General features: G+C 36.6%; 1 long non-coding RNA gene and 1 pseudogene across 1 annotated transcript; both read left to right on the top strand.

Moving 5' to 3' along the window:
• LOC107724801 (glutathione S-transferase kappa 1-like) overlaps positions 1 to 5061 on the top strand; it is a 7661-nt pseudogene extending 2600 nt beyond the window's left edge.
• A 675-nt stretch (positions 5062 to 5736) lies between these two features.
• LOC107724781 (uncharacterized) lies at positions 5737 to 8126 on the top strand. The gene is made up of 4 exons (XR_001638050.1): positions 5737 to 5813; positions 7047 to 7106; positions 7393 to 7509; positions 8037 to 8126. It is a non-coding gene; the product is annotated as an uncharacterized LOC107724781 (long non-coding RNA).
• The last annotated feature ends 1756 nt before the right edge of the window (positions 8127 to 9882 follow it).

Raw genomic sequence — 9882 nt, 5'->3', positions numbered from 1 at the left:
ACACTGATAGAGGACAGTCTCAACATTAACCACAGCAAGTTTGGAGTCTCTAACTCCAACTCTCTAGCGCCACCACTTGTTCAAAGTTGCAATTTCTTTATGCTAATAACTTTTGAACCATAAGGCACAAATGGAAAATTCCTTTTCCAAATTTCCTGTGAATCCTTGGCTCATGCCGAGTCGAATGAACACCAAAATTCAAAAATCGCAAGGTTTCGTTTTTTCGCTATTTTTAATTGTTCCTAAAACCTACTTTTTCGAACTCGTCCTAGACGGTTTGTCTGATTCTGTCAGCCATTTTGGGCGTCGGCCATTTTGAATTTAGTCAAAAAATGCAATATTTTAAGAACGCTTAGACTTTATTATTACAAAAATCGGTATGCGCCTTCGGCACCGTGCCCTGATGGTACACAAAAATTTTGGGTGCAGCGCCACCTTGTGGTCAAAAGTTATTAAGCAATTTACAAAAATGCTAATAACGTTTGAATAAATTGGGCTATTGTAAAGAGACTGATGTTGTTAGATTCCTTGGATCATGCCGAGATCATCGATACCAATCACGCCATAATTGGCTGAACTTCCTGTCCGCCATTTTGATTTATGTTGAAAACCTACTTTTTTTAACTCCTCGCCACTCGTTGGTCCGATTTTCACCAAAATCGAGTCAGATGATCTTCAGATTGTGCTGACAAAAAGTTATGGATTTCGTGTCAATAAACGAAAACGTTTTTGTACAGTGCCACTACAAATTTTAGGCATAGTGCCAAACTGCATCTGAGGCTGTATCTCTGCAAATATTTGACATATTGACACCAAACTTTGTTTGTGCCATTGTCACCTCACACTGAACAAGCCACATCAATTTGGTAACAGCGCCACCTATTGGTCAAGAGTAATAAACCATTCATTAACCATCAATAATTACATTCATAAAAATGCTAATAACTTTTGATTGCATTAGCCTATTGCGATGAAACTGATATCAAAATATTCCTTGGCATATGCCTACAACAAGATACCAAATATGCCAGAGTAAGCTGAACTTCCTGACCGCCATTTTGATTTATGTTGAAAACCTACTTTTTTTAACTCCTCTGCCACTCGTTGGTCCGATTTTCACCAAAATCGAGTCAGATGATCTTCAGACTGTGCTGACAAAGGGTTATGGATTTCGTGTCGATAAACGAAACTGTTTTTGTACAGTGCCACTACAAATTTTAGACATGGTGCCAAAATGACTCTAAGGCTATATCTATGCAAAGCTTTGACATAATGACAACAAACTTTGTGTGTGCCATTGTCACCTCACACAGAACACAGCAAAATGATTTGATTACAGCGCCACCTTTTGGTCAAAAGTGATAAGCCATTTAATCATATTACTAGTGGTTGTATGTATGATTTTACAGCCATTTCAATTTCAGTCATCCTAAAATTGCTTTTATTACTCATTGTCGCATTTGGTCTGATGCTCCATGCCATGCTTAGCTCCTCAATTTGCCTCTGGAGTGCTTGGCCCCGTGATTGCTGCTTGCAGCTATATTTATAATTATAATTATAAAGTCATTTTTATTATAAACTTTTTGGAAATGATTTTTCCCTGCCAGTGAGGTCCCTTACAAGGGCATGTAAGTAGTGCTAAACTTTGTTTTTGTTTTTGGAATTTAATGAAGAATAATCTGTCTTTCTTTCTGTTTATTTAAAAATAAATGACAAAATTTCAGGTATTTTTCATTTTTATGTAAACATTGGTTATTTAGGTTAATCAAAATTAATCTATTTTTCTCCCTTTCTTTCCAACTAAGGCACTTTGAATGCGATGCGTTTTGTGACAGCTGTTGCTGAGAAAGAAAAAGAAGGAGGCGTGCTGGTGGAAAGGGTGTCTAGAGAGCTCTGGAAGAATGTCTGGAGCACTCATCAGGACATTACCCAGCCTGCCTCATTAATTGAGGTATCCTATACCCAAGATTAAGAAATTAAATCAAACTAAATGAGAAAACAATCACTAACATTTACGTGATAATCTTTAAATTATTACTCCATTCCATTATGCATATGAAAAAATTTCATTTTAGCACCAAGGTGAAAACTGGCATATCTAGCTATAGTAAACCAGTAGGAAAGACAATAAAACAAACTACTGTTTGATAAAATAGTGTGTTAACTATAGGCTTGCCTTTCTGTTTTGCACAGGCAGGATTAAAGGCAGGTCTCTCAGCCAATGAGGTGGAAGAAATTCTGATCCTTTCCCAATCTCAGCAAATCAAAGACAAGCTGATGAGTGTCACACAAGAAGCACTGGACTATCGAGTCAGTGCCTTTTACTTGTGTTTTTAAACCCTTTGTCTTTTCATAGTGGTAAATAAATGATAAAAATTGTTTTCACAGTTATTTTCACTTTTTCCTCTTTTTTCAGTCCTTTGGCCTTCCATTCATCGTGTGTGATGTGAACGGAAAGACAGGTCTTCTTTGGTTCTGACAGATTTGAGCTCATGGCTCAACGCATCGGTAACTATGAACTAGGGATGTAAACTGTTAACAAATTACCCGATAACCTTTATTAACAATTAGTTTGACTAATGCCATCGTCGATTATTTTACAAATTTACGTTATGCTTTATATTTTTAGAAAAGTTACTCCAATAACTGTCATGTTAAAAAAGTGTAAACTAGTCGTGGTTCGTCCATGAACGATTCTTTGATTTTGAACTTATCTTTTAAATAACTCAAACGAGTTGTCTCATAGAGTGATTCGTTTATTTAGTCTTGGCCACACATGTGCAACAATCTTATAGTCTCATAAAAGACCGTTTGTACACACACCACGCACATGAAATCAATCACACATACTGTTTTTAAAATTCAAAGAGTACCTTCCACGTATTAGAATGTCATAAGTGTTTGAGTATGTGGAGCATAAGAAGTGTGTTCAAGTGTGTGTGAACATTTCATAAATTTCATATATGTATGCAAAGACTTTATACTTGTGTCTGGAGTGAGTAACAATAAATGTGCGGGGGCCCCCTAAATTTGGAATGGTATCGCACCAAACAATTTTGGGTGCAAAAAAATTTAACCTATTTTAAAAAATGCCCCTGTGCAGTTAAAACAAATCTATCACGGCTGTCGCGAATAAAGTGAAAATTAAATAAGAAAGTGTTGACTGTGGCATTCAATTTAGATCTGCTCATGTTGCGTCTTATTTTTTACACGTTTAACAGCGTTGAGCATTGTAACCGATCACACACGATTCTGTTGATCTTATGAATGCAATGGTCAATCAGACTCGTTCAGATGAGTCATCGCTGAAACACCAGAGTTTTGCTCAGTGCTTGCATGCGCTGACTGAATTCTGCACTCTTGCCAGTTCTCTGATAAACAACAAAGTGCAGATGTACGTAGAATTTAAGAGATTAATTTCACAGTATATACAGATTCATTGATTATAACAAGAGTTTTTTTTTTTTTTTTGAGAGTGCTTAAACTCAGGCTAGACTGAAGTCAGTGATAATGTTCTTTGATAAAGTGAAGGTTCTTTGCTCACATTATGTATTTATTCCCTGTTTGAATAACCATGGAAATGAAAGCTTTATAATTAGTAGTTTGCTTTTATTAAATTGTGATAATGTTAAATACAAATTCAGTTGTATTAAAGATATTTTATTACATTACTCCCATAGACTATCTGGTACTTGCCAAAAAGACGGATTTATGATGTGCGCAGGGTCGGCGCTACCTATAGGCGGAGCAGCTATATGTGACCCTGGACCACAAAACCAGTCATAAGGGTCAATTTTTCGAAATTGAGATTTATACATCATCTGAAAGCTGAATAAATAAGCTTTCCATTGATATATGGATATATTGTTATGATAGGGCAATATTTGGCAGAGATACCACAATTTAAAAATCTGGAATCTGAGGGTGCAAAAAAAATCAAAATATTGAGAAAATCGCCTTTAAAGTTGTCCAAATTAAGTTCTTAGCCATGCATATTACAAATCAAAAATGATGTTTTAATATATTTACAGTAGGACATTTACAAAATATCTTCTTGGAACATGATCTTTACTTTGGCATATCCTAATGATTTTTGGCATAAAAGAAAAATCTATAATTTTGACCCCATACAATGTATTTTTGGCTATTGCTACAAATATACCCCAGCGACTTAAGACTGGTTTTGTGGTCCAGGCAGGGTCGCATATTGCCTAGGGCCTCGGGCTTTAAGGCGGGGCCTCCATAACCGTAACATCCCCTATACGCAAGTCCACCAGTCAAGACAGGCAGCAAAATACTAGCCTCATTGTTCATTGGTATAGTTGAATTGTCACTCACCTGCAATTAAACCAATTAAAGGCACAATATGTCAGATTTTTTTATTAAAATATCCAAAAGCCACTAGAACAGTGTTATATATTTTGCTGACTTGTGTACTTACATTATCCCAAATGTTTCGAAAAATGTTTACATCCAGAGAAATAAGCAATTTCAACTAGTGACATGGACCGACCGCACAGAGTAGCATTATAACAGAACTTTCAAATGTATCTAGTATGATAAAACAGCGCTGCTTTTTTCCCCACATACCGGAAGGAGTGGAAGCGGTCGACTGTGACATAATAAAAGCTCCGCTGCTTTCAAGCCGTGTGTCACGCTCGTTCAGCGGCCTCGTTTTGCTTCGACGGCTTTCAGCCTCACCCTGCTTCATTCTACTATGTTAATAAATCATTAGCTCATCCATGAACATGATTTCTGCCCGAGTCCCGTCGGATTGCATCGGCTGTGGGGATGAAGACGACAACTCCCATGACTCCACACTCAGTCACGGCGTCATCAAACTACGCATTTGGTTCTTTGTTTATTTTGAATACGCGCCCTCTAGCGGCGAAAATTACATATTGTACCTTTAATGTTGCCGTTTCAAAGCGGGTCAATGTGAGTGTACTGTGATGTATTGTTCATTGTTCATTCATTCATTCTCTTTCTTTTATATTCCAGGAGAGAAGTGGATGGGGCCTCACCCTAACAAGCCCACAGCCACAATGTGATCACTACTCCTCCATGCTCTGTCTATTTTAACAACTTCTAAATAAAATGTTAAAGTGGTGTAAATTCACATTGTTTCAATTCAACAGCAAACACACACACTTACATCTAAAAGAGGACATTGACTTGTAATGTTTTTAAGTACAGCTAGGGGCAGATCTACTGGTGTGGCGTTGAGTGGCAACTGCCACCCTAAGAAAATGCATTGCCACCCCAGAATTATCCCAAACTAGTCTGTGTTTATTACATTCATGAATAAGCAAAAATAGATTTATTTTGTTGTCATCTGTTAGGAAAACCATTAATTGACATTTATAGACAAGCTAATTTTAACAAAGGATAACAATGCCTGTTTTGATGGCTCATTTGTCGCCACCTACTGGCATAAATGTAACATCAACAAACAAATCTGTCACACTGCTGCTAGGAAGATGATGAAGACGATAACAAAGATCATATAAACAAATCCTTTTAATGGTAATCCACAAGATGAAGAGGTTCTAACACACAGGATAACATTCAACAATAACCGACAACCAAAGGAACTGAGGAGGGAACTTAAATACACAGACAAGAGAGTGACTAAATGACTTGATAATAATCAAGGGGGAAACAGAAAGTAGGTCAAAGGAACACATGGGATGAATGAAAACAAACTCAAAGTCCATGAACAGAACATAACCGTGACAGAATCAGAATCGGAAAGACTCTTTTTGGTCTGAATCAAATGAATCGAGTCTCTGAAAATCAACAAGGATAAATAGGTAAGAATCTAATCTTAACTTGATAAACTATGTTGGCTCGATAAAGGCCTTGCCTAGTAAAAGGAGACTTGGAGAGAGTGAGAGAGAGCGAGAGAGAGAGATGGTAGGCAGTTGCTAGGGTTTTGCTATATGGTTGCTAGGGTGTTCTGGGTGACCTTCCATAATGTCCACGTAAGACAGAAGTGTTTGTTGCTCTCAAACTAAAATATGTGATTCATCTGAGCAGCCTGTGCATTAATAAAATAGTCTTCTGTTTGCATTAATGATAGACCTACAGTTACAAGCTCAGAGACATTTAGAATATGTTGATTTAATAGCCAACGTCTTGGTGCCCTGGGTATTTATATTTTGATATAAATTTTTTATTGTTTTTAAACAATATAGATTACTTTATGGTAATGCTACTGTTCTTCATGCACACAGATGTGTATATCAGACCAGAAATCCACATGACACATTGACCACATGCACTTGCTTTAGTGTTGGCACACCTCAGAGTCATCATGCCACCCTCATGCCACCCTATTAATAATTTTCTATATCTGTTCCTGTATTGAGCTAGTTATAAATACTATAACCTAACCCCACACTACCAGAAAATGTTTAAAATTTTTTACAATTAAAAAATTATTGACTTTATTTACCTAGGGTGTAAAATATTTAGTCCATGTCTGATAATGTGTTAAACCTTAAAATATTATTCTGTGTTAAATATAAACAATTAGCATGGTCTATAGTTTTAGCCAGTAAAGACCTATTTTGTCATGTTTGATCACTTTTTATCATATTTATTTATGACTTGCTGATTAACCGATTTTAACTGGTTAGTGATGCACCCGAATGTTGAATTGTGCATTCCTACTATGGACTTTTTGAAGTCCTACTTAAAACCATCAGCTGTCAGACACTGAATGCAAGTGCTGATGAAACCGTTTTCATTCTAAACCATAAACAGTGGATGAAAGGTAAACCTGCACGCCCTCTTTTACTGTGTTTAATGGACATTGATTGAGCCAGGAGTTGTGCCTGGTGTCTGAACATCCTAGAGAAACTTGAGGAGCTCAAAAATTATTGAGTTCTTTTATGATGTTGCTTCTCCTAATTCCTGGCTGGCATTTGAGGTGCGTAATGTTTTTCGCCCCTTAGTATATTTCATTGCCATGCCATCTGTACTAATGCAGTGTCAATATCATGCATGTGTTGATTTGTGTGTGTGTGTGTTTGTGTTTTAAGGTGCTGTGTCGCTATAGAAATGTTTGGAACATCAACCTCAAATTCAAACCCGCATATTTAGTAAGTTGTATACGGCTCAGGTAATGGGGAAATTACATGATCACAACTAATCTAAATACATATGTCACATTAATGGTCATAGCTTTTTATATATTCCAGACAGTAAATGTATTCCTTTATGTAGTTATTTAATCACTTTTTTTCATAAGTATATATGTACTAAATGTGAAGCTCTCTTCTAACCGCTTAAGTATAATTTGTAATGCACAGTTGTCAACTATATGTGAACATTTGTTTTATTTATAGATGAAGGCTGAAACCCTTATCAAGTTTGTTCTTTCCCTAGGTAACCGCCCCCTTGGATTGAACCCTAGTAAACTTCTGTACATGGTCTCAGATCTGAAGCTGCTGTCTGAGTATTTTGGAGTCCCTATGTTTTCATCTTCAAGCCTTTCTGAGAAAGGTATTCAAGCCACCGTTTCTCTCAGATGGTTCTTATGAACAGATTTATAATGCGCAATGCAAGACATTTGTTTTCTTTCTCTTATAAAGAAAATAACAGGTTGACATTTTTATTTTTATAAAGGCTATTCCAGTTACTGTCAAGATAATAATAATAAAAAATTTAAATTATTCTCTTGCAAGATAAGCAAGTATGTTATTCATGCTTTGTTATTAAATATTCTATGCTAATTTGTCTACATCACTTTCCAGTCATAGTTTATATTTAGCACTACAATGACATGGACATGGAAAAACTGACTACAGATTTAAGATTTAAAAAAACTGACATCATGGACAACTGAAAATCACAGGTCAACAAGTGTTCTGTTTATTAATACTCAGATTTGAGTTTATTATTATTATATTCCTATATTTACCATACAATTTTCTTGATAATTTGTTGTGCTGTATCATGATTTAAATCATAAAATTGTTGGTGATGTACTGTTCATTGTCCATTCATTCTCTTTTTTTTTAATATTCCAGGAGAGAAGTGGATGGGGCAAGCCCACAGCCACAATGTGATCACTACTCCTCCATGCTCTGTCTATTTTAACAACTTCTAAATAAAATGTTAAAGTGGTGTAAATTCACATTGTTTCAATTCAACAGCAAACACACACTTACATCTAAAAGAGGACATTGACTTCTAATGTTTTTAAGTACAGCTAGGGGCAGATCTACTGGTGTGGCGTTGAGTGGCAACTGCCACACTAAGAAAATGCATTGCCACCCCAGAATTATCCGAAACTAGTCTGTGTTTATTACATTCATGAATAAGCAAAAATAGATCTATTTTGTTGTCATTTGTTAGGAAAACCATTAGTTGACATTTGTAGACAAGCAAATGTTTAACAAAGGATAATGTCTGTTTTGATGGCTCATTTGTCGCCACCTACTAGCATAAATGTAACATCAACAAACGAATCAGAATATGAAAGACTCTTTTTGGTCAAAATCAAGTGATTCGAGTCTCTGAAAATCAACAAGGAGAAATAGGTAAGAATCTGGGCCCGTATTCACAAACCATTTTATCTTACAACTAAGAGTTCTCCTAAATAGCAGTAAAAGTTTTTAGCAGTTTTCTCTTAAAATCTATTCACAAAGCTGCTGAGAAAAACTTTTACTAAGGAATAGAGAGAAGTCTTAAGCTAAGAGTAAAGGCAGGGTTGACCTCGTTGCTATGGATGATGTCAGCATGCTTACTAACTATGCCCAGTGATTGGCTGATAGTCTCTGCAGAGATTTATACATAGAAATAATCTAGAGTAAAGATAAAGGTTTCAAAATAAAAATGTTGCCACATTCAAATAAAGATTTTAAAATGCAGGCTAAGTGTCACTATAATAAACGTGTTCAGCTAATTGTCAGCCTCTTACATGTATGCTTCTCAATATTAGTGAATATGCATATAAACAGCCTTTAAATAAACAGAGTAGAATAATCATGGCTGATAGTAATACATGCAAACGTAAAAGAAAACCAAACTGGACACAAGCAGCTGTTACTTGCCCAACTGGTTAATGAAAACAAGGACATAACCAAAGGAAAATTTGGAGTTGGGATAACCTTCAAAACCGTCAAATACTTCTAAATGTTTACGTTCCGAGTCAGATTGTCGGCAACAGTCATTTTAGGAATAGTTTGTGGTTTGGTCTTAAAGGGGTCATATGATGCGATTTCAATTTTTCCTTTCTCTTTGAAGTGTTACAAGCTCTTGGTGCATAAAGAAGATCTGTAAAGTTGCAAAGACTAAAGTCTCAAATCCAAAGAGATATTCTTTATAAAAGTTAAGTCAGCCACTCCTACCTAAAACGGCTCGTTCTAACACACGCCCCCACATGTCTACGTTCCGATGTGGGAAGATTTGCATAACGCCGCCCAAATGTTCACACAAAGAAAGAAGGCGTAACTTTTATTCGCTGTGGTATTGTTGCTGCCGCCATGTCGTGAAGATGCTGGGTGTTTCGTTGTGAAAGCGAAACTACTTTGTTTGGCCTTCCAAAAGAGGACGATATCCGCTCACTCAAGCCGGCCTCCGCTCACTCTAGGCCCCGCGGCCTCCGCTCACTCAAGGCCGCGGTGTGTGACGCTGTTTCGTTGTGAAAGCGAAACTACTTTGTTTGGCCTTCCAAAAGAGGACACGACTAGAAATCAGTGGTTAAGTTGTATTTACAACACTGTTTATGGAGGACTGTTTCCTGATCCTGGGAGAGTAGACTACAATGCCGGCTGTTCTGACTCAAAGACTGCAAGTAAGTTTTTTTATATTTAAAGAATTTGCCACTGACGATTCAAACGCGAGTTTTGAGCAGTGTAGAGTAGCACTTGT

This window comes from Sinocyclocheilus rhinocerous, unplaced genomic scaffold (genome assembly GCF_001515625.1).
Source record: "Sinocyclocheilus rhinocerous isolate Xijiao unplaced genomic scaffold, SAMN03320098_v1.1 scaffold1717, whole genome shotgun sequence".
Taxonomy (NCBI): Eukaryota; Metazoa; Chordata; class Actinopteri; order Cypriniformes; family Cyprinidae; genus Sinocyclocheilus; species Sinocyclocheilus rhinocerous.
This window is presented reverse-complemented; position numbering and strand designations above follow the sequence as displayed.